Genomic DNA, 24041 nt, shown 5'->3' on the forward strand with positions numbered 1-24041 from the left:
CTTTGCATTACCATGTAAGTTTTAGAGAAAAAAAGATGTGGACATTTGTTAGGAATTGGCATCTTTCTAATACTGATTTGAATACAATACATACTGTCAGTTATTTAGGTTTACTTTCAGTAATGTTTTACAGTTTTCTAGGGAGAGGTTTTGCAGATCATCATTGGTTAGATTTTTTTCTTTTGGTGTCATTTGTAATTATTTAAGTGACTATCTCTAATAGAGATGGACCTAAAAATTCATAGTAAAACATTATTTTGTTGCTAAAGTATTAACCATGATTTCTTAATATTAGATAGCTAGACAGTGTTCAAGTTTTCAGTTTCCTCATAAAGAACAATTTATTTCAGCCTGCTTGAATTAAGATCCAAGTTAGGTCCACTCATTGACATTGTTAATATGTCTTCTTCAATTATAATTGTCTCCTTCATGGATTTCCCCCCTCCTTTGTAATTTATTTGTTGAAGAAATTGTGTTGTTGACACTGTAGAATTACAGGGTCTGTGTCTGTGTCTTGCTGATAGCATCCCCCTGGTGGTGTTTAGTATGTTTTTCAGTCCTTTGTACTTTTTGTAAATTGATAGTTGGATCTAGAGGCTTGATCAGTTTCATTTGACCTAATATTTTTGGCAAAACTAGTTCATAGCTGAGGTTGGTGTGTTCCTTTATCAGGAGGTGCTTGATCTCTAATTTCTCTTTTTGTAATACTTATAACCATTGATCCTTAATGCCTTGATTAATTATCTTACTAAAGGATACAAAATGGTGATATTTTTATTTGATCATTTCTTCATGTATTTGCTATTGTAGTTCTATAAAGAAAAAGTGCTCCATTTTATTTGATTACTCAGTAGTATACTTTATAAAGAAGGGTAGAATAAGTATTGATACTTGACTCCTGACCAGTTTTCAAAATAATGACTTAATTCTCTGCAAGTGCTGGGTTGACCAGTGAACTTTAAAAAAAATGTTTTTTCGTTATGAACACATGGACTTAAATACACTTGTTTCAAGTCTTTGTAATTGGTTTCTTCAAGTTGGCTCCTGAGCCCTTTAGACAGGACCCTACTAGTCTTTGAGAGCTTTCTTGCTACCTGATACAACCGATACCATCTATATGTTTTATCCTGTATGTGAGCTTTCAATTTTCTAAGTAGCCTTAGTATCTTTGGGTAGAAAAAGTTATTTCAAGATCAGTATTGGCATGTTATATGCTGTTTACAAGTAATACATGTAAACATAAGGATACAGAAAGGTTAGAAGAGGAAGATTGGAGAAAGCTACTCATGCAAACCCAACTAAAAGAAACTTGTTTTGCTCTGTTAATACCAGACTAAATAGACTTTACGGCAGAAGAGCATTATTTGAGATTAAAAGCGAGTATTTCACAATGATAGCAAGTTCAGTGAACAGAAGATAGGACCATTTTGAATACCTAATAAAATATATAAAGAAAAAACTGATAGAACTAGAGTGTACTCTTTACATATATGTGAGACCTTTGAACCATTCATTTTTTTCTTTTCTTTTAGTTTGGAAATTATACATCAACTTTTACCTCTTTTGCCATTTAGTAGTTCAGGTGAAAACTTAGAGTGTACATGATTCAAACTTTACAGATTTCATCGATACTTTAAGTGTCTCCATAGATAAGGCAAAATCTTAAAAACTTTAACCCTGTTTATGTGTTCCACTTTGTATATTATTATTGTTACGTATTTTAACTCTATATTTTAAACTGTGTAAGACATACAGTTGGTCCTCTGTATTTGCGGGATTTGCATCATCAGATTCAAGCGTGGATTGAAAATATTCATGGAAAAAAATTCCAGAAAAACATGTTTGCTATGCACCAGCACCTATTTACATACCACTTATGTTGGATTTACAACTATGTCCATAGCGTTTGCATTGTATTAGGTAGTATAAGTAATCTAGAGATGATTTAAAGTGTACTGGAGGATGTGCGTGGGTTATATGCAAATACTACGCCATTTTACATAAGGGACATGAGCATCTGAGGATTTTGGTGCCTGCGGGAGTCCTAGAACCAATTCAAGGACTGTACTCTGTGTAGTGCCTTGTGCAGACCTTTTTTGTTTGTTTGTTGATTCTACTAGTTCATGTATTCTCTCCTGGTGCTTTGCTTATTTCTAATATGTTGGTCATTGTCTTTGGAAAGTTATTTAAAAAATAATCAGGGGCCTAGGATGATACGATGTCCTCTTCCAGAGAGGATTTTTCTTTGCTTCTGCCAGGATTCTGGGAGTACTAGCAATGTGGGATCATCTTAATCCGGTTTAAAGGATTGAGCTTTCCTGAAGTACTCGGGTGAATTGAAGCTGCCTTCATTGTTGGGTGTAGTCCTTCATGGTCCCTACCTGAAGCTTGAGGGCTACCAGTATGCCTACTTTATCTATGCAGGCCCTGGACTCCAGTTTTTGTCTCATTTTTTGTACAAGGCTATCCCAGGTACTGCTCAAATTCCTGGCTGCCACTCCCTGAAGAGTTCAGATGTTTCTAGGGAAAATACTGGGCTGGCCCTTGCGGATCTCCACCTTGTTCTGGATCTCAACAGAGTGATTCTTCATTGTTGTATTTGCTCTCTGATGCCTTCAAATAGACATTTCTTACATGATGCATTTTTTAAATTCTTTTTTGACTTAGTAGTTCAGTCTACTTAATCCTAGTACTTCGTGCTTTGGTTCAGTATGTTGTTGCTGGATTTGGCAGTTGGTACTGAACTTTTTAATTTTAGAGCTTGCTCTGTTTTCCCAGCCCCATTTATTTTACGACTGTCCTTTCCCCCTTGTTTGAAATGCCACTAGTAGGCTCAAAATTCTTACGTGTACATGGATCTGTTTCCAGATTTTCTCTTGGGATTTTGAAAGTAGGGCACAAAAGTGAAAATTCCTTGATTAAAAACTACGGTAAACTTCAAGGAAAAGAAATTTATTAGCTACTTTTGAATATTATGACTTCATCTATTTTGGCTTTGTAGCAGGTTTTAAGAAGACTTTTATAATGCTGTGTGATCAATATTTGTCAATGCTGACTAGCTTAGACTATCATTTTGAAGTATGTACAAAGTCCGCTAGTGCTGTATACTTGCTTGAACTTGGTACAAGCGTTTAATATCCTTTAATCTCATGTAAAATAATTCTGTTAGAATAAATGCTGGCTTCTTCTTGTGTTATAGTTTATCTTGAGGAATGTGAACTAGCTAAACAGCTTCATCCAAAGGAAAGTGATTTGGTGTTTTTGGTCCCTGAAAGACTAAATGGAGAGAAGAAGGATATAGAGAGAAATCGCCTGCAAGTACCCCGTGAACATTACTGTGGCTATGTTCATACGTTCCGCCGCACTTCAGTCAGTAAGTACCTAATGAGACATGGAAGAGAAATCTGTCAGCAGCTCATCTTTTAATCTCCCTCTAAATTAGGCTTTACTAGCCATGTATTTGCTATACATTTACCAGCCCTCTATTTGCTGTACATTTACCAGATGTATATTTGCTCTATGTTTACCAGACTGTATTTGCTAGGTTGATTACTTACCATTCAGAGTCCTCTTTTAGTTTTTCTAGACTCAGCTGGAAAAGGCCCAGCATGTATTGCTTTAGACTTAGGATTTTAAAGCTTTCTTTTGTAATGTCTTCTCCTTCTAGTAAATTCCTTCATCTGTCAGTGTGTTTGTTATAAAACAGACAGTTTGCAAACCATCTGTTTGTTAAATCACATTCCAGCCTTGGTTTGGGGGCTAATTATTGATGAGCAGACCAAACACAGAACTAATTGTAAGGCAACTGGAGGGGTTTACTGTTTCATCACTCCCATCCATTGTGGTGTAGGGACTTCTCTCCCTAAGGTAGCATAACAAAAATAATGTTAGCTTGAATTTAAGGACTACTGACTGTGTGCCAGCCAGTGTGCCCTGTCCTTCCTGTACACATTTATCATCTTTTCCCAGAGCCCTGCAAAACAGAATGGTTTGTTCCCTGCTCATTGGGAAATCAGAGTTCAGGGATGTTAAGTAACATATCCAAAGACATCCTTAGTATTAAACACTCGGTCCAGAATTGAAACCTAATTTTGTTTGACTACGAAGTCCACATGCTTGATATATGCCAAGCTGCCTTTTTGACATTGCTGCTCTCTTAGTCTCTGTTATGGGAAGAGAATATGTGATCATTATTCCTTCACCTTTTTGTATCATATCTTAAAAATAGCAACAAAGCTCTTAGAGTTTAACATTGTGCCGCATCATAACTGGTGTGCCATGTCCACTATTGTGTGATCGGAGCTCAGTTCTTTGTGCAAGATGCGTTGAGCACCAGGGATATCTAGCTTCATCTGTGCTTTCAACTCTTACAAGTGGTTACATTTGCCAAAGTTCTGTTTCTAAGATTTAGCAATGGTTTCTGTCTCCTTCCCGGAACTCCTCATGCATCCAACTACCTGACGTCTCCATTTGGAGATTATTAGACATTTCAAACCTACTGCAAAAGGAAGCACTTGATTTACTGCCTGACATCTGCTGTTGCTCCGGTTTTTCCCAACTCAGCATGTGGGACCTCCATCCCATTCTTCCAGTTGCTCAGCCCAAAACCTCAGAGTCATCCTTGAGTCCTGCTTTCCCTCGCACGCTCCATCTAATGCATCAGGAAGTCCTGTCGGATCTTCCTTGGCCATATATTCTACATCCAAGCACCACCTCTCCTGCTGCCTCCTGGCCCACGTGACCATTCACTTTTACCTAGATTTTAGCCTCTTAAGTTGTCTTCTTGTGCTTTTTCCATTGCAGTTTATTCTTCTTTCACGATAAGTGATTCTTTTAATGTGTGACTTAGCGCGTGTCACTTACCTGCACGGAGCTGTCCTGTGCTCTTGACCTGACTCAGAGTCATGTTCAGAGTGGTTAACTGCAGAGCCCTCTGAAGTGTAGCTGCATTTACTGTCTTGGTCTTCTAGCTTGCTTCTCCCTGCTTTTCCTTCTAGCCATTCTGGCCTTCTTCCTGTTGTGAAAATAATCCAGGCACCTCGCTGCCCCATTGTCTTTGCAGTTGCTGATTCTCTGCCTGTAACCCACTTTCCCCGGTTACGGGCATGGCTCACTCACTTAATGCCATGGCTCTGCTCAAATATCATATCAGGAAAACCTCCCCTGACTCTCCTGTCTACAACAACACTCCCTCACAACCCTCATCACTTCCTCATCCCCCTTCTCGGCTTTCTTCCTAGCACTTACCATCACCTGACATGTTTATTTGCTTTTCTGCCCCCTTCTTCTAAAAAATAAGCCTCCAGAGGACAAGAACGTTGCCTGGTTCTTAGGAGGCAGTCAGTAGATACTTACTGAGAAAATTATTTAAATGATGTATAAAAAACATGTTACAGGGCTTCCCTGGTGGCACAGTGGTTGAGAGTCCGCCTGCCGATGCAGGGGACATGGGTTCATGCCCCGGTCTGGGAAGACCCCATGTGCCACAGAGCGGCTAGGCCCGTGAGCCATGGCCACTGAGCCTGCGTGTCTGGAGCCTGTGCTCTGCAACGGGAGAGGCCACAACATTGAGAGAGGGCTGCATACCCCAAAAAAAAATGTTAACAAAACACCTTGTTCTGAATAACCTTTTTAACTGGACACTGATATTCACTGGTAACTGAAATTGCTTTTTCTCCTTCTTGATAATAGTGCGTAATGGGAAATCTGAGTGTTCCCTTTCCATCCAGACTCAACATAATTTACCAGTCAATTTAAATGAATTCGTGAAATGTCTTGTAATCAGCTCTCTGGTGACTACACAGAGGAAGTTGAAAGCCATGTCTTTGCTGAGTGGTCGGAACCAACTGGCCAGAGCCATTCTGAATCCAAACCCCATGGACTTCTGTACAAAAGATTTACTAACTACAGCATCTGAGAGAATTGTGAGTGACAGTCATTTGATAACAGGGGAAGTCAGAACATTTCATGTCAAGATGTTAAAGCATGTTATTTTTATCTGTCACACATTCCCTGTTGTCTACAACAAAGACATATTCACCATGTGTGCCCAGTGACGTTTTTAGTGCTTAGTTTTCTTTAATATTGCAAAGTAGTTCTTTGTGTTAAGTTAGTCAGCTTACCTCAGGAAAAAAGGTAGAGTCCAAAAAGGAATTGAAAATATGCTTGCAGAGCAGCATTAAAATGTGAGGTGAACATCGTACTTAACGGTTTGTTAGGTAATTAAATACAGGAGTAAGAGGAGGTTTAATGGAATGACTTTTGCATTTGAATGATCAGTGGAGCATTGACTGGTACTGTTGTCAGTGTGACGACGAAGTTGTGATTTTTGTGTGAACACATATTTCTCATTGTTGTAAGAGTTGTGTGTAAGTTCCAGGAAATTAACACAGAGACAGGCGGAGGGAAAGGAATGCTATTTGAACCCCTGTCTTGTGTTAGGACTTTCATATGCATTTTCTCAGTGAGTTCTCACCCTCTAAGGAATCCCAGATTTAATGATTGTCAAAGCCTGAAGCCCAGAGAGGTTAGGAGTTTAGAGACCTAGCTTTTGAGTGAAACTGAGTTGTAGACTCAGATCTGACCCCAAATCCATGTTGTTTTGACTGTATCACTTGTGTTAGGAAAGGAAGTCTTGGAATGTTTTTACTGTCTAAAGAGAGAATTGACTAAAATGGGAAGAACCACGGAATAAAAAGAAGAAAAGTACAAAACAGTTTATTGTGATCATCTTTATAAGAATCACAAATAAAAATATAGTTGTTGTGGTTGTAGGTGGACTGAGGCCTGTAGACTCATCAGTAGCTCTTTCCAGTAGTGAAAGTGGTTCTTAGATTAAGGGTCATTTTGGGGTTTTGCCTGATCATCACCAAAGCATCTGTCTGACAAAGGTCAGCAGCAGTTCAAACAGATGTCTTCCACTCTCTCGCTCTCTTGTGCCATCCCAGGAAGAACCACTCGTTCTCACTAGTGTCTTTTGTATAGATTGCCTACCTAAAAGATTTCAATGAAGACCAAAAGAAAGCGATAGAAACTGCATATGCCATGGTGAAACACTCCCCAGCAGTTGCCAAGATCTGTCTGATTCATGGACCACCCGGGACAGGAAAATCAAAAACCATTGTGGGCCTCCTGTACCACCTACTGACAGAGGTAGAGTGTGCACAAGGGCATCTGTGCCCTTAATTGAGTATGTTGTTTTACTTTAACTAATGTGTAAATAAGTACTAAAGTGCGTTTTTTCCCTTCACTTCTGTGTATCTTTTTGATACTGTGTGGAACTATATCAGATAAAGCGGTAGCAGAGGTAGAGAAGGTTATAAGAAATAAAAGGAACAGAAAATGTTATCTTGTGTGAAACTAAGGGCCAGAAGAGTGTTCTTCGGGCTTTATTATAGGTCACGGCTAATCCCAGGAGACAATCTTGAATGTATTCCTGGGTTACATTTTGGATTGAACATTGAATAAAATAAGTGGATAGTAAGGTAAGGCTCAGAGAAGTTAGATAAAATTTTATGCCAGATTAATTTTTATTTTTTGGGCACACCATGCGGCATGTGGGATCTTAGTTCCCCGACCGGGGATCGAACCTGGGCCCTTGGCAGTAAGAGCACTGCGTCCTAACCACTCGTTTGCCAGGGAATTCCCAGCCAGAGTAATTTTTTAACATCAGTGTAAGATGTAGGTGCTTTTATTTACTTTTAACTATTTATTAGGGGAACTTTCAAATATATGTGACAGTAGAGAAGAACTATAACACTGCATAATAGAGCTTATCAGTATTGTTTGTTTGTTTTTTGGTTTGTTTGTTTGGTGCAAATTGTCGAACCAGAGGAGGGGGCATTCAGATGAGAACTCCAATGCCAAAATCAAACAAAACCGTGTCCTTGTGTGTGCACCTTCCAATACAGCTGTTGATGAACTTACAAAAAAAATTATGCTTGAATTCAACGAGAAGTGTAAAGACAAGAAGAATCCTTTAGGTATGATACTTATGTGGGCTTTTCATTTGTTTTTGTTTTCAGTGTTTAGTGTGGGTAACTTTGAATGACAAAGAGCAAGCCAGTTCTGGTCATTTTTTCTACTTGAGGCTGTGGCCCATGTGTACTTACTGCTTTGTTTACTGAATATTTTGGAGCATTTATTCTGTGCCAGGCCCTGTGCTGTTTGAAACACCTTAGAGCAGCCCTTGATTCAGTTGTGTAGGGGTTACGGAAGACTTTTAGAGGAAATGATATCTAAGATGAAACTTGGAAGAGCAATGAGGAAGTGAAGTGGGGAGAGGACTCTGGTGGAACTTACTGTACATAAAAAGGACCAGAAGCCAGAGAACCGTGGATGGTTCAGTCTAGCTAGAATATAACAAGCTCCACCAAGGCAAGGGGTTTTAAAAATATGTTCATTGTAGTAACCCCCGTGCCTGGAACAGTGCCTGGCACTCAGTTGGGACTTAGTAGATGTTTAGTGACACAAAAGCTAGAGCAGTCATCACTTATGGTTACCGAGTGCTCACTATGTGTTAGCACTCAGAGTAATCCTCTGAACCATGCAATAAATAACCTATCTACATTTTATAGGCGGAGAAGCTGAGGAGTTGAGATGTAAAGTATACGACAGGGATAAGTCTTTACAGTTGACAGATTGAAGAGCATTGCCACCGAGGATTTGGGATGCTTGAGCGAATGTGTAAAGTCATTTCTGTGCACTTAACCTTAACACCTCCTCTCACACCAGCCATCCTGAGTGGCGTGGTTATGGCTCTGGGTTGGGCTGTTCTTCTAAGCACATGTATCTCGTCTTCCCTAAGCAAATTTTATTTTCCTTGGGGTTACCTGGCAGTGACCTAAATCAGTTAAGATTCAATTGGGCTGCAAATAATAGACACTCCAAATACAGTGGCTTAACTATGATAGAAGTTTATTTCCTTCTTACTCAGAAGCCCAGAGATGGGCAGCTGAGGGATGATACTGGCGTGATGACTCTGCTTCCGAGTCTTCAGAGACCTAGGGTCTTTCTACCTTGTTGCTGCACTACATGGGACCCCCCACTCCTTAGTGCACCTCATGGTCAGAAACGGCTGCTCCAGCACCAGTAGTCCCATCTAGCAAGTGCAAGGAAAAAGGGACAGATATACTAGCTGTGCTTTAAGGAAAGTTGTGAGACGCTGCCAGTAGCACCTCTGCTTATTTCCTTTTGGCCAGAACTTAGTCCCGTGGCCACACCAGCTGCAGGAGCAGCCAGGATGTGTCGTCTGTCTTCGCAGGGATCACGCACATTTCCCCTTTTATTGCACATGTATTAGCTACATGTAGAGGTCATTTGCTTTTAAAACTGAAAATGCATTGTCAACGGAAACTTTTCTACTCACCATTATGTTTGTGAGAACTATGACTTTATGTATCGCTGTATATGGATACGGTCATTCATGTTAACTGCTATAGGGTGTTTCATCTGTGAGTGCACAGTTCATTCGTTATCCATTGATAGAAATGTAAGTTCTTTCCCTTTTTTTTTTTGTTATTTCAAACTTTATTCCTGTACTTGTGCCTGTTTCTCCAGTGCAGGATGAAAACGTTTACTGCAGTGACTGAGTTGTATTGTGTTGTACTGTACAGCAGCTGAAGGGAGTACACTGGAGTACTGTGTTCTTACTCACGTCTCCTGAGTATTCATACAGGCTGCTAGGGCAGTGCTTTCACACTGTGGCTTGTGACCAGTTAGTGGATTGTGAAATCAGTTTAGGGAGATCAGACCCAGCATACTTAGACAAGATAAGATAGAACAGAAGAGAACAGAAAAGATTAGAGTGTAGGTAGTGAGGGGTAAAGTATTGTTTTGTGAAACCTGTTTTATTGGTGAGGTATGAGTGTACTGGCTTTCAATGTGAAGTGTACCTCATACTATAGATCACGGTCAAAAGAGTTTATAAAAACACTGGTCTAGTGTATATATACCTAGAAATGAAAATGCTGGGTTGAAGGATTTGTGCAGATTCTAGATAGTGCCCGGTTCTGCTCCAAAGTGGTTGTATCAAGTTATACAACCGAAAACAGTTCCCACGTGATTTTCACTTTCCTTTCCCTGAGGGAGGGTAATAAGCCCCTTTTCAGGTGTGGGCTGACAACACGAGAAGGCTGGGATGAAGGTGGCACAAGTGTAGTGTCTAGGTTGGATTTTTAATATTTTTGTTAGAGAGAAAATGACATCTCTTGTCAGTAAAGACAGCTTTTTTCTTCTTATTCAGTACTTTCATTTTTGCTTCTTTTCACTATGTCCAGTGGTCCTGGGTGTCCTTTACGGAAATACCTTGGACATCTCACCATTATGTGTGATGTTTGTTCCTGGGGTTTGGTATATACGCTTTTATCAGGTTAAAAAAGTCCCCGTCTAATTAGAGTTTTTTAATGAATGGGTGTTGAATTTTACTGCATGCAGTTTTTTTTTTCATTCATATACCCCTCCCCCTCACCGTATGGCAGTGCAAGCACAGAGTCCTAACCAGGGAATTCTGCTTTTCTTTCTTTCTTTCATTCTTTCTTTTCTTTCCTTTCTTTTCCTTTCCTTTTTTTTTTTTTTTTTTGTGTGTGTGGTTCGCTGGCCTCTCACTGTTGTGGCCTCTCCCGTTGTGGAGCACAGGGTCTGGAAGCGCAGGCTCAGTGGCCATGGCTCCCGGGCCTAGCCGCTCCGTGGCATGTGCGATCTTCCCGGACTGGGGCACGAACCTGTGTCCCCTGCATCGGCAGGCGGACTCTCAACCACTGCGCAACCAGGGAAGCCCCTTTTCTTTTCTTTCTTTTCTTTCTTTTCTTCTTTCTTTCCATACCCCGAGGCTTAAGGGATCTGAGTTCCCCGACCAGGGTTTGAAACCAGGCCCATGGCAGTGAAAGTGCCGAGTCCTAACCACTGGACTGCCAGAGAATTCCCTACAATGCTTTTCTAATGTGAAAATATCCTTTATTCCTAGAATAAGGTCTGCTTGGTTGTGTACTATTATTTTTTTACCACATTGCTGGATTGCTATTGATTTTTTAAAATGAGGGCAGCCTATAATTTTTCTTTGTCATATCTTTGGTTTTAGTATTGAAGTTATACAGACTTTAAAAATGAAGTTATACAGGGCTTCCCTGGTGCCGTAGTGGTTGAGAGTCTGCCTGCCGATGCAGAGGACATGGGTTCGTGCCCCGGTCCTGGAGGATCCCACGTGCCACGGAGAGGCTGGGCCCATGAGCCATGGCCACTGAGCCTGTGCGTCTGGAGCCTGTGCTCCGCAACGGGAGAGGCCAGAGCAGTGAGAGGCCCTCATACCACAAAAAAAAATAAAGAAAGAAGTTATACAGACATTTATTTGGGATGTTTCATATATGACAGAGAATTACCTGTTACTTGAAGGTTAATTTGTCTTTAGTGTTGTTTTTTGGGGGGACTTCTTGTTTGTTTGTTTTTTGTCTGTTTTTTGACAGATGGGTAAGTTTCTGTCTGCTGAATGTCTTTAATTGTTTATTCAAGTTTTCTACATTTGAGTGAGTTTTGCTAATTCATATTATTCAAGAAAAATTTCCACTTCACCTTAGGTTTTCAAATATATTGGCATAACATTGGTCACTGTATTCTCATTTTTAAAATCTCAACCATATTTTGGTTGGGTCACCTTTGTCATTCTCTGTATTATGTATTTAGGCTCTAAGTCCACATGTGGCATGGGCCTATAGTTGGAAAGTCCTAGAAGAGGGTTTTTTTTCCCAGCTAAGCCCAGGCCAAGATAGATTCATGTCTTTTTCATCCCTCCACCTCTTCCATGCCCTCTTACTTTCTAGTGGACATTAAAATCCAAGCCCCATTTATAAAATTTCTATATGTTGATTGGAATGGTAGTTTTGCTGATGTAGATATTTGTCAAACTCTGTAGAACTAAGGATTTTTAAATCTCTGCATTTGATTGTATGTAAATGAAAAAACAAACACCTAAGCATCTAGAGAGTGACCAGCCCTCACCCTGTTCCCTCCAGGGAAGCCACAGCATCTCAGGGGCTTTCACCTCTGGTTTTCACCTTTCTCTTTGTTTTTGGCCCCTAGGAATTTCTCTTACATCCTTCTGAGCTCACCCTGCAATTTAAAGGATGTCTGTTTTAATTTCTGGAGCATTTTTAGATGCTTATAGTGGGTATAAATCTCATCCACCTTTCTGGTAGAAACACAAGTTAGCAATTTTGACACCTTCAAGTAAATGTTGGTCCGAGAAGATGGCTTCAAATTTTAGAAGAATGAGCTGAACTCGGAACAAAAATATGTGTAAACAGCTGTATAATGAGTTCATTTATTCATTCAGTGTATGTTTATTGTACTTACGTGCCAGCTGCGGTTCTAGGCAGTGACCAAAACAAAACCTGGTTCTTATGGGACTTGGATTCAGTGGAAGGAGATAGCAAACAAGTATGTGATGTGTCAGATTGGGATAAGTGCTAATAAACGCTGCATGATTGCTATAGTTTAGTAGTTCAGTGAAGCAGTGGGAGACTTTTCGATTAAATAATATCTGAAATGTGCTAACCTAAAATTAAAATGTGGTTAATAAACCAGTTAAATGATGCTGACAGTTTTTGGAATTACCATATTCCAGAATTTCCAGCATCTTGTGTCCCTTAGATCCTGGAGTGGCATTGTGATGTGGAACAGAGTTTCAAAACCGTGGTTCTCAGTATTCTGCAGAAAAGCATTTGATGGTCCTGTAAGATTCTGTTTGGGGAATTCAGACATGCATTAATAGAGAAAAGTCTTCATCTTCGAAATATCCTATGGTCAAGAAATTTGTTTTATTTTCACTCGCCATTTCCCAAATACATTTTACCATGGAGTGATGTATAGAACATAGTTTGAGAAGCATTAGTGTAATAGAATCTCAACTCTGCAGTGTACTGCTTGTGCCACCTCAGTAGCTTTTACTAGGTGGAAATAAATCCTTGCCTTATAGGATTCTTATGAAGCAAATCTAAAAGAATGTGTGTGGAACCTCTAGCGCAGTTCCAGGTATTTGGTTGATTAATAGTTCATGTTAGCTCCTTTCTCTGATTGTTAATATATTTGCTTAGAAATAATTATTATGTACAGAAATTGACAGCATTCTTATTAACCTCTAAGTGTGACTTGTATCAACAGGAAACTGTGGAGATATAAATTTAGTACGTCTAGGTCCAGAAAAGTCTATTAATACTGAGGTCCTAAAATTCAGTTTGGACAGCCAAGTTAACCACAGAATGAGTAAGTACTGAATAAAGATATATATTAATTGATTTCTGTTTCTTTTTGTATGGTAGAAAATGGCATGGGCATTAAAGGTAATTTGGAGATCCTAGAAGTAGTCTAGTTTTGAAAGCTAGTTTTTCTTCTCATTGTGTATGCATATGTGTGTATTTGTTAGAATTAACAGCTTTTTATCTTTTTTTTAAAGAAAAAGACTTACCTTCTCATATTCATGAGATGCACAGAAGAAAGGAATTTCTAGGTCATCAACTAGATGAACTTTCTCGCCAGCGTGCTTTATGCCGAGGTGGAAGGGAACTACAGGTATCTAAACATGTCTTGATCAGTGTTTTTTAATAGCTCATAGATAAACTAGTTGGTGAGTATTTGATGCCATTCTTTCATTGTGGAATAGCATAATTTGTGTATAAAAATGTACAGAGAAATGGTATGCCTTATATTAGGGGTTAAACTTTTTTTTAAAAGAACAAGATAGTAAATATTTTAGACTTTGCAGGCCATGTGCAGTCTGTTTTAGCCACTGAACGCCACTGTTAATAGCATGAAAGCAGAGTAGATAACACGTAAGTGATGCCCCAAGTTGGCCTGCTTAAGCAGAAAGAGCGTACCTGCAGTACTCTGAACAGAACTGAATCATACACACTATTAAGAATTTATTGGACTTCCCTGGTGGTCCAGTGGTTAAGAATCTGCACTTACACTGAAGGGAGCTCAGGTTCGATCCCTGCTCAGGGAACCCTAGTTCCTCATGAGCATTCCTCATGCTGCACAGTGTGGCCACCAAAAAAGAAAAGAATTTATCAAATTAACACCTACTGATTGAAGCATGGGGTGCTGGTTGTTGGGTTGCTGGATAATGAGCTGATGTTTAAAAACAGACCACAAGAGAAAGCGAAATAGAGAAGTTTATTTTCACAGGTCTTGAAGAAGGTATAAGGCATGTCTCATGGGGCATGACAGGCAGGTCAAGGGAGAGTGCAGACAGAGAGAGGCAGGCCCTGGCGCACATGTCATTATCAGAGTCCATGGGTGGAGTACTTTGGGGTTCCCAGGCTAGGGCTGGATTGGCCAATTTTAACCAAAAGAGCAGGGTTTTGGTAAGTAGCTTGGAGGGTCTCTTATCTAAAGGGCATATAAGGGGAAGGCACTGGATGGCAGAGGAGACTGTTGATCACAAGAGCTGATGTTGGCTGGTGGGCCGGTGACTCCACGGGCTGCCATCTAGGGCGTGCATGTGTGTGAAGGGGCCTAGTGTTAGTTTGGGGTCTCTGCAGGCTGCTTGGCCAAACAAAATGGATGCCAGGGCATCAGTACCATGGAGTAGCTTAGCTAAACTCTGACCCCCAGCAATACAGAAAGACTGATATAGAGAAAACACACTGGGTGAATCAGTTTTTCATTGGTAAAGTACTGGCTCACCCTTTTGAAATGTGAGACAGTCCATTGGAAAGCATTTTAAAATGCTTAATTTAATTTTAATGATGGCATTCTGATTTTTTTCCAGAGGCAAGAATTAGATGAAAAAATGGCCAAAGTTTCACAAGAAAGGCAGGAGCTTTCTTCTAAAATTAAAGAGGTAAGTAGTTCACCTGTAGCACTTTACTGGTATTACTTTTTCTTTTTTTAAATTATGAAATAGTTCAGACAACCTGTGGTCTTTTCTCAATTACATTTAAAAATTGGGGGGAATTCCCTGGCTGTCCAGTGGTTAGGACTCTGCTTCCATTGCAGGGGGTGTAGGTGTGATTCCTGGTCAGGGAACTAGATCCCATGTGCTGCAACTAAGAGCCTGCATGCTACAACTGAAAGATCCCTCATGCTGCAACTAAAAGATCCCACACGCTGCAGGGAAGATCCCACATGCCACAACTAAGACCCAGCATAGCCAAATAAATAAATAAATAAATAACTATTTGAAGATACAGGAAAAAAATTACACGTCTGAATTCAGGTAGAGTGACAGTGGCTGGGATGTGGCCCAAGAAATATAAGCACCTTTTTTCTCAGTTTTTGGCTGAAAGCATATACTCCTTTTACTTGTGTTTGATCACAAAAAATCCTTCTATAACATGTATAACTTTTCCCAGTTTTCTTTGGATATAAAAATATCAACTAACATTTATATTGGTCAAAGCTAGGATGAGCCAGGTGTGTACCCCATCACCAGAATGCAGCCCTTAATGAAATGAATTGGCGGTCAGGGAAAGAGAGGGTAATACTCAACCGGTAATGGTATTTGTATTTTTGAGCTGAGGTTTTCCTCTTGAATGTATTATTGACCTTCTCTGTGTGGCTAAATAAATATAATTGAACTTAATGTGTATTTCCACTAGCAGTTTGTTATGTGGAAAGCTTTTTATTAAAACTTTAAGCTGAGCCCAAAATTAATCTTCCCACATTTAAGGATGAAGTCCATGTTTACCAGTACTATGGTTTTTGCCGCTGATCACATTGTTCTGTGGGCCATTAAAACAATTGTACTTGGCAGTTTTACTCATTAGATGGCTGAGAGGAGAGGTATGTGACAGTTAACATGTGAGCACCAGAAGGCCACAGTTGCCGCCCTCTCTTCACATACATGCCTTGGCAACCATGGTTGAATCTATCACATGTTCAGGGATGATTCACGACAGCTTTTTCAGGAGGGGAGATAGGCTACCTGAATCTATGATGAGAGTACCAGTTTATTAATTTGAACACTGAATGATATGCGTTGTGAGGTGTCATTCATACTGTTAGTCTCCATCACAGCTTATTCCATTATAGTCTGGACCAAGGTTGTTGGATTCCACTGTGGAACTAGAATGCTTGTCAGTTTCACAGGCGTTTTTGTTGGTACTATCCCTTATAAAAGAACAATATTACATACTTAAAAACTAACAGCAAAGTGTATGTTCAGGCTTAGTTCTGATCCTGGTTTTACTCAGATAATTGCTTCACAACTCAGTAGAATTACTTAATCTTTGCTTATTCTGATAGCTTCCCTCATACGTCAGGCTGTAAGAATTGTAATCCACTTCGACCAAATTAAACCTGAATAAATTTTTCTTAATGTGCTTATTATTAACTCATGTTCTGAGATTAGACTCCACTGCAAAGTGTTCTTTCTGGTGGCTTCTGATTATCTTGAATGTTTCTGCTGTTTTCTAGGTTTGAGGTTCCTACCTAACATTTACTAGACATTATTTTGCCACATAATAAGTGTAGTTAAGAATTTATATACAACTGAATGTTGATGAAGTTTTATTCTCTTAGGTTCAAGGATGCCCACAAAAGACACAGAACATCATCATCTTAGAGTCCCACATCATCTGCTGCACACTGAGCACGAGTGGTGGTTTGCTGCTCGAGGCTGCTTTCCGTGGGCAAGGGGCTGTCCCCTTTAGTTGTGTCATTGTTGATGAGGTCAGTAAGCAGTCGGCCATACAGCTTTGCTAGGAGTAAGGCGTAAGTCTTAGATGAAGAGTGGCTGCCGAGATGTTGACAGAGTGGTCTTTGCATCTGATTTTGACCTGCCATTACATGTGTATTCTCTTATGTTGAAATATGCTGCTAATGACCCACCACAATGAAAATTGCTTTTTCAGTATCGGGACTGTAGTCTTAGAGATTCCTGATTGTTCTTCATAAAATCCCTCCCAAGGATTATTCTAGCTCCTGCTTTGGATATCTCTGGTTACCTTTATTTTTTTTGTGGTACGTGGACCTCTCACTGTTGTGGCCTCTCCCGTTGTGGTGCACAGGCTCCGGACGCACAGGCTCAGCGGCCATGGCACATGGGCCCAGCCACTCCGTGGCATGTGGGATCTTCCTGGACCGGGGCATGAACCCGTGTCCCCTGCATGGGCAGGCAGACTCTCAACCACTGCGCCACCAGGGAAGCCCTCTGGTGACCTTTTGAAGCATTTTTAATATAACTCTGGGCAGCTCTGAGCCACTGTATTTTCAGCTAACATCTTTATTTCTACTTCATTCATTGAGCAAACATTTATTGGGTACCTACTGTTTGCCAGAATGTAGAGCCAGAAGACAAAAGAGATGGAAAATGAGGTACAGAGAACCCATCCAGGAGATCCAAGATCCAGTATTCATCAAAACGAAGGAATAGAAAAGATGGAAGTGATGAAATAATTGAAGGAAATGCCATTGACTTGAAAAGAAGCTTGACTCTTGCGTCTGAAGCGGCCTACTGAGGAGCAAGGAAGAGAGTGAGAGGGGGTGGGACACACAGACACACAGTCCCCCCAGGCATGTGCCCAGCAGGGACAAAGAAGACAAACCGGGGGCATGACATGGCCCTTCTAGCTTATGGGCTGCTTCCCAGGTGGTAGTGGCACCTGAGTGGTGGCTGACTTCAAAACGTGTGTGGGCTTTTTTCCCCCACTTCGGTGTTTAGAATGTTTTTGTTGTTTTGTTTTCTAACCAAAGAAAGTTCTTATTTTTGATCTTTGGTGCAGAAGGAGAAAGTGTATGTTTCTGAATGGTTAGGACTCTTATGAATTGGATAGACTGTATATGGATAAATAAATAATAGATATAATTCTGATTATGTCTCCATTCTGTACTCTCTTACCAAGGCTGGACAGTCTTGTGAAGTTGAAACTCTTACTCCCCTCATACATGGTTGCAACAAGCTCATCCTTGTAGGAGATCCTAAGCAGCTCCCTCCCACAGTCATTTCCATGGTACGTTTTTTCACATTCGTGTTGCTTTAAAGTGGAAGGGGCTTGTTTGGGTTTTTTTGTTTTGGGCGGTGCGGCGGTCTTTCTTGGATCATCATCTCTTATTTGCAAGGATAAATAGGGAATGGCTGAGAAAAGAGAACCACTGTTGAGAGCCTTCATAGTGAAAGTCTCCCGAAATGTTCCTTTGTTCATAATGTGCTTATGTGTGTGTGACAGGAGCAGTGTGAGTGTCACAGACCAGAAGTTTAGGAGGAGGATGTCCCATGTGCAGTGGGCTGTTCCTTTGGGAAAGGCAGTGTGCAGCTGTTCTAAGGGCTGTGTCTGATTTATTTTAGTAACATAAACACCAAAACAATAATAAAAGAAAACCTTTAAAAGCAGGGAATAGAATCCAACCTCCTGATTTATCTTTCAATATGTGAAAATTTGAGGAAAACAGTATAAAGAGAAATTATTCTTACAGTAACGTTTTCAATTTTAGAATTCTGTATCCTATAGCACAGGAAAATGCCGGTGTCCCTCATATCCTCTGAAAGGGAAGGTGGGAAAGGAAAGAGGTTGTGGGCTGTGCTTGTGGGAAGATGAGCACCAAAGTTGTGGTTCCGTTCACTTCGTTTCTTAAATCTCACTAAAGGTGGCTCCTAGAAATGCACAGCAGAATCAGGATTCAGATGTTTTGGGTAATCTTCATAGGTCTAGATGACGGTTTTGAAGTTTAATGAAATTTCAGCATTTTACTGATACATAGATTATTTGTACAAATATAGAGTAGTGGCTGCATAAACTGTCCCAGAGAACAGACCATTTTCACAGCATTTCTGTTACGTTATGGAAACAAAGCAGGTTTTTTTGGTTAGTATTGTTTTTGACTTTGGAATCATCAAAAGGATAGTGCAGTTCTTTGACGTCTGAACACTCGTGCGTGACTGTTCAAGGGAGTAGCCTAGGAGCGCCCGTGTCCCTGAGTGAAAACCTTGTCCATAGGACAGAGCTGCTGTGGGGGGTTCTGCTTGTGGAGACCTAGGAGGAGCCAGCTCTGCCCTGCATTCTTTGACTAGTTGCAGTATTTCAGAAACCTACTGATTTAACTCCCTGAAGGGCCTTAGCATGTGGTTAGTGAAAAGGGTTGTCGATAGGCCTCAACTTGACTGTCTCCTTTGGTGATGGATTAAAAACAGCAGAAATGAGAAAAATCCATTTAGGCTTTTCTTATTGTTGCAAAAATAATAGAGGCTTATTGAGAAGATTCAGAAAATAATTACAAAGTTAATTTTCTCAGCATGCCTTTCTAACCCTAGGGATAAGTACTATGAACAGTTTAGTGAGTATTTGAACAGTTTGTGGGCATGTGTGTGTTGACTTTTTTCAGTCTGTGTTCATTGAGTGCCAGGCTAATTCAGGCACTGTTTTTAAGTTTTGGCGTCATGACAGTGATGAAAATAGACGAAAATCCCTGCCCTTGGGCTTCCCTGGTGGCACAGTGGTTGAGAGTCCACCTGCCAATGCAGGGGACACGGGTTCGTGTCCCAGTCCGGGAAGATCCCACAAGCCACGGAGCGGCTGAGCCATGACTGATGAGCCTGTGTGTCCGGAGCCTGTGCTCTGCAGCGGGAGAGGCCACAACAGTGAGAGGCCCGCATACCACAAAGAAAAAAAAATCCTTGCCCTCATGAAGCTGACATTCCTAGTGGGTAACAGACAGTAAATAAGTTACTAGATTCAGAATGTCAGATGCCTATAGGGAACGTATAAATTTGTGTATATGTATGTAGGTTTTTTTTAAATTTATGGCTGTGTTGGATCTTTGTTTCTGTGTTAGGGATTTCTCTAGTTGTGGCAAGTGGGGGCCACTCCTCATCGCAGTGCGCGGGCCTCTCACTGTCGCGGCCTCTCTTGTTGTGGAGCACAGGCTCCAGACGCACAGGCTCAGTAATTGTGGCTCACGGGGCCAGCTGCTCCATGGCATGTGGGATCTTCCAAGACCAGGGCTCGAGCCCTTGGGTCCTGCATTGGCAGGAGGACTCTCAACCACTGCGCCACCAAGGAAGCCCTGTATGTAGGTTTTGACCTTGTTTAAAGGTGGAAGAATCAGTCTGTACCAAATTACCCTTTTTTCCAGTCAGTAAATAGATCAGGGATATATGTTCATGTCAAAACATAAAAATCTCCATCATTTTGTAGGATGGACTCAGTTTTTTTTTTCTGGAAGTAGATGTGTTACCTCATATAAACCATTTTCTTTTTCCCCAGAGTGAAATAAATGAGGTTTTTTAGCTAACTTGAATAGATAAACTTTGGGGGGTATAGATGAAATTGCCAAATGTCTACTAAAAATATTCTCTTTAATTATACAAACTTATTTAATATCACATATGTAAATAATCACATATATAACTAATATAAATAAGAAGTAACACCTGTTTTCTCCACTCTGATAGTTTGTGAAACAAGTTTATTAAAACTGTGCACATACATCTTCAACGCTCATATTGTCAACGTCACTCATAAAGATTGCATCATCCTAGTGGGTTTTCCAGAGCACATTTTTTGCTTCTAGATTATTTAAGACGTAATACTTTTTGAATCTTGATGTGATGCTACCATTGAAAAGTATATCCCAAGGCACGACCGTGATAACATTAAGACAGTTTTCTTCGTTTGTCAATTAAGTCACTGTGTTTCAGATCACAGGTTTGTAACCCTTTCTTGGATTTATGAAATCAACTTAGTTGCCTGTGTCCTCTACTAGAATGTAAGCTCTGTGACATTTGATCTTCACTGTAGACTGTCAGCACCCCAAATTTTAGCTGCTCGGTATATGATGGATGGATAAAGAAATTGGTCTTTCAGAGGCTTATTTACAATGGCATTCATTATTTCTAGTTGTGAGAGCATAGCCCAGAAATAATTGTTAAAATCTGTGTTACAGTTCTTTGCTGCTTTTATCATCGGTTCTTTCAGGTGACCTCTGTTAGCACCAAAATAGCGACAGCTGTGGTCATTCACAAGATCACATCTCGTTCATAAGCAGTATGTGGGTTTTCTAAATAAGGGGAAAATACCTTAACTTTTGTAGTCAAGCTACATGGCTTTTCTAGGGCTGGAGTCGGAAACATCTTCTCTCTCTGAATCTTTGGTTGTTGGTAATACCTGGTATATTTTAGAGCTCAGTGATTGTTTTTTTTTTTAATAGTGGGAAACGTACACATGAATTCTTGCAGATTATTGCTTTGTTTTCCTCCTTTCAGAAGGCCCAGGAGTATGGCTATGACCAGTCGATGATGGCCCGCTTCTACAACCTTCTGGAAGAGAACGTGGAGCACAATGTGATTGGCAGGCTGCCTGTCTTACAGCTCACCATTCAGTACAGGATGCACCCAGACATATGTCTCTTCCCTTCTAATTACATTTATAACAGGAACTTGAAAACAAATAGGTGAGCTCTGTTCATTTCATGTTCACCTGTTTTATTTGTAGGTTTGGCTGCTTAGGAAGAATAGCTCTTTTGTTGTGCTTTTAGGTCTTGTTATTAAAAACACAAAGGTTTAATAATTTTAATTACAAAAGTCCTATTGATTGTAGCAAATGCAGATAAATGAAAAGAAAGGGATAAACCCAACCCCTATTGATACTACCCAGAAGTAATCGCTGGTAACATTTTGTTATATCTACTTCCAGTCCTTGTACTATGCACATCTTTTTTTTACTTTTTCTCCTTTTTTGGGGGGGTGGAAAAGCACACCATGCTCTACATAGTATACTGTAGCATGCTTTTTTCACTTACTGTATTATGAGTAATTTTCCAATCATGATTGTTATATTTTAATTTACATGGGTCATTCTCCCTAGTACTAGAATAGAAATGAAATTAACTTGCTACCTTTCACTAAAATATGTTATTTAAAAGTATTTAATTTTATTTAAAAAGAAGGTCCTCTTGTCCTCTTAACTTTCCCTTGCTCTCTTCCACAGAAAGAACAAATAGTAATAATAATTCTAAAACATTTTCTCTTGTAATTTGACTTGCATTCTAAATGGTGGCTGCTCTTTTGTAGAATGACAGAGACCATTCGGTGTTCATCTGACTGGCCATTTCAACCCTACCTCGTGTTTGATGTTGAAGATGGTTCAGAAAAGCGGGATAATGAGTAAGTTCTCCTTTTTCTTCAGTCCGCACTGATGGTCCCAGAATTTTTGTATTGTTTCTGTTCATATTTAAATTCAAAATACTTTCCATATAAATCTCTCTGCCTAGTGCCAGTGCACAATCATTTTCTTTTAGCTGGGTTGATAACTTCACCTTTTCAATCATAAATTACTGATGTCTTTATATATTTCAGTCTTGAATTTTTTTCTTAACTGGGTAATGGGGGTTATGTTACCTAACATGCGGTCAGCACTTCAGTAGATCCATGCTGAGATCCCAGCTGTGAGTAAAACAGACGTGGCCCCAGTGTAAGGCTGCTGTGGTCTAACAGGCGAGACAGACATTAACCAGGCCATCACCGTGGTGATTAATGGTTCCAGTTGGGTTAAGTATTGTGATGGATAAGTACAGATACAGTTGAATCAAGGTGTGAGGCAGAGGGTGGACAATACTTTCAGCATGTTGGATTGTGAATCAGGTGGTTTGTGAATGACAGCACAAAAGGAGCAGTGGTTGCTAATTAGGAAGCACCTCAGAGGAGCCGGGGCTTCTTGTGTGAGAATAAAGGAGGAGGAGCCCGGAGGCTGTATTTGTTAGCACAGATAGAAATGCCACCCCTGCATCATGACGTATGAAGAAATAGAAATTCCACCTCTGTGTCAAGAGAGAGCTGCAGAGCAAGTGGTGTCCTCCATGAGAATAAGATATTAGTTAATAGTGGTGGAAGGAGGGGCCCTTCAGTGAAGAAGTTAGAAATACGGAGCAGTTGGCTGGGGGGTTGCTATTCCAGAGGGATTGTGGAGGTTGTAGTGGGGTCTGTTGGAATGGAGCAGAGGATTGAGAGTTTACCGCATAAGTATTATGGAGATGGATGGTCACGGGAAGAGTGTTGGCCTGAGAGGTGACCAAATAAAGCTTTCAGGTATGGAAAAGAAAGCTAGCTGACTGGCTTGTCTGTATAGTAAGTCTTGAAATTAGAATAGTGAATATTTAAGGCTTTAAAGTGAGACAGATAAGGTAGCCTCGGGAATAAAGTTGTGCATGCAGGGCATCCCCCAGTGTGCACACATGTTGCATTTGGTATGGTGATGAGGGATCGCATTGTAGTTCAGGAGATGAGTTGGGAGTGCAGGATGAGGCCAGCAAGGACAGAGGACGTGATCCTGCTGTAGGGCCCCGTGTTTGTTCATCTCTGGGAGCCGGGTCACATTTAGTCTGTGTGGCTGCCATCCTCTCGGTCATGTGGTGCATGATCTGCATGGCCTGTGGTGGGGAATGCAGGAAGGTAGTACATCTGAAGCACTTTTCTCAGTGTTGGGAAGATAGTCAATCCTTACGTTAGCTATTCATTAGTCATATCTTCATTATTATTATGAATACTTTCGTTCTCACTGTGGCTATCCCTGTTTTAATAAGTGAAGAAACTGGTGCCTTAACATCACGTAACTCGAACCACTTTTCTCTCCTACAACTTTGTGTTTCACTGGGCAGTTATTTTTATATTTATTCATCTGTACAATATTAATGGTCATTATAACAGCCTCTTTGAATCACTGCTGACTGAATAAAGATGAAACCTACCTATGTACTCTTTACTGTAGTGGAAAACAAAGTGGAACTTAACTTAGCAATTGGACTGCTATTAGTTTTGATGTGTTGTATTTTTTGTTTTCATCTTATTTAGCTCATATGTAAATGTTCAAGAAATAAAACTGGTAATGGAAATAATTAAACTTATGAAAGACAGAAGAAGGGATGTTACTTTCCGAAACGTTGGCATAATAACCCATTACAAGGCTCAGAAGATGATGATTCAGAAGGATTTGGACAAAGAGTTTGATAGAAAAGGGTGAGGCATCTCTATTTTTACAGATATTTTGAGTTTTTCTGTTGAATTAAAAAGAAGAAAGAGGGGATAGAAGGAAAGAAGAAAAGGAAACTTAACTCTAGGG

The 24041-nt window shown here is 40.3% G+C and overlaps 1 pseudogene; it reads left to right on the forward strand.

Annotated features, from left to right (window-relative positions):
- The window catches only part of LOC132482901 (probable helicase senataxin), a 61894-nt pseudogene that overhangs the window by 28672 nt on the left and 9181 nt on the right, over positions 1–24041 (forward strand).

This window comes from Mesoplodon densirostris, chromosome Y, assembly GCF_025265405.1.
Source record: "Mesoplodon densirostris isolate mMesDen1 chromosome Y, mMesDen1 primary haplotype, whole genome shotgun sequence".
Classification (NCBI taxonomy): Eukaryota; Metazoa; Chordata; class Mammalia; order Artiodactyla; family Ziphiidae; genus Mesoplodon; species Mesoplodon densirostris.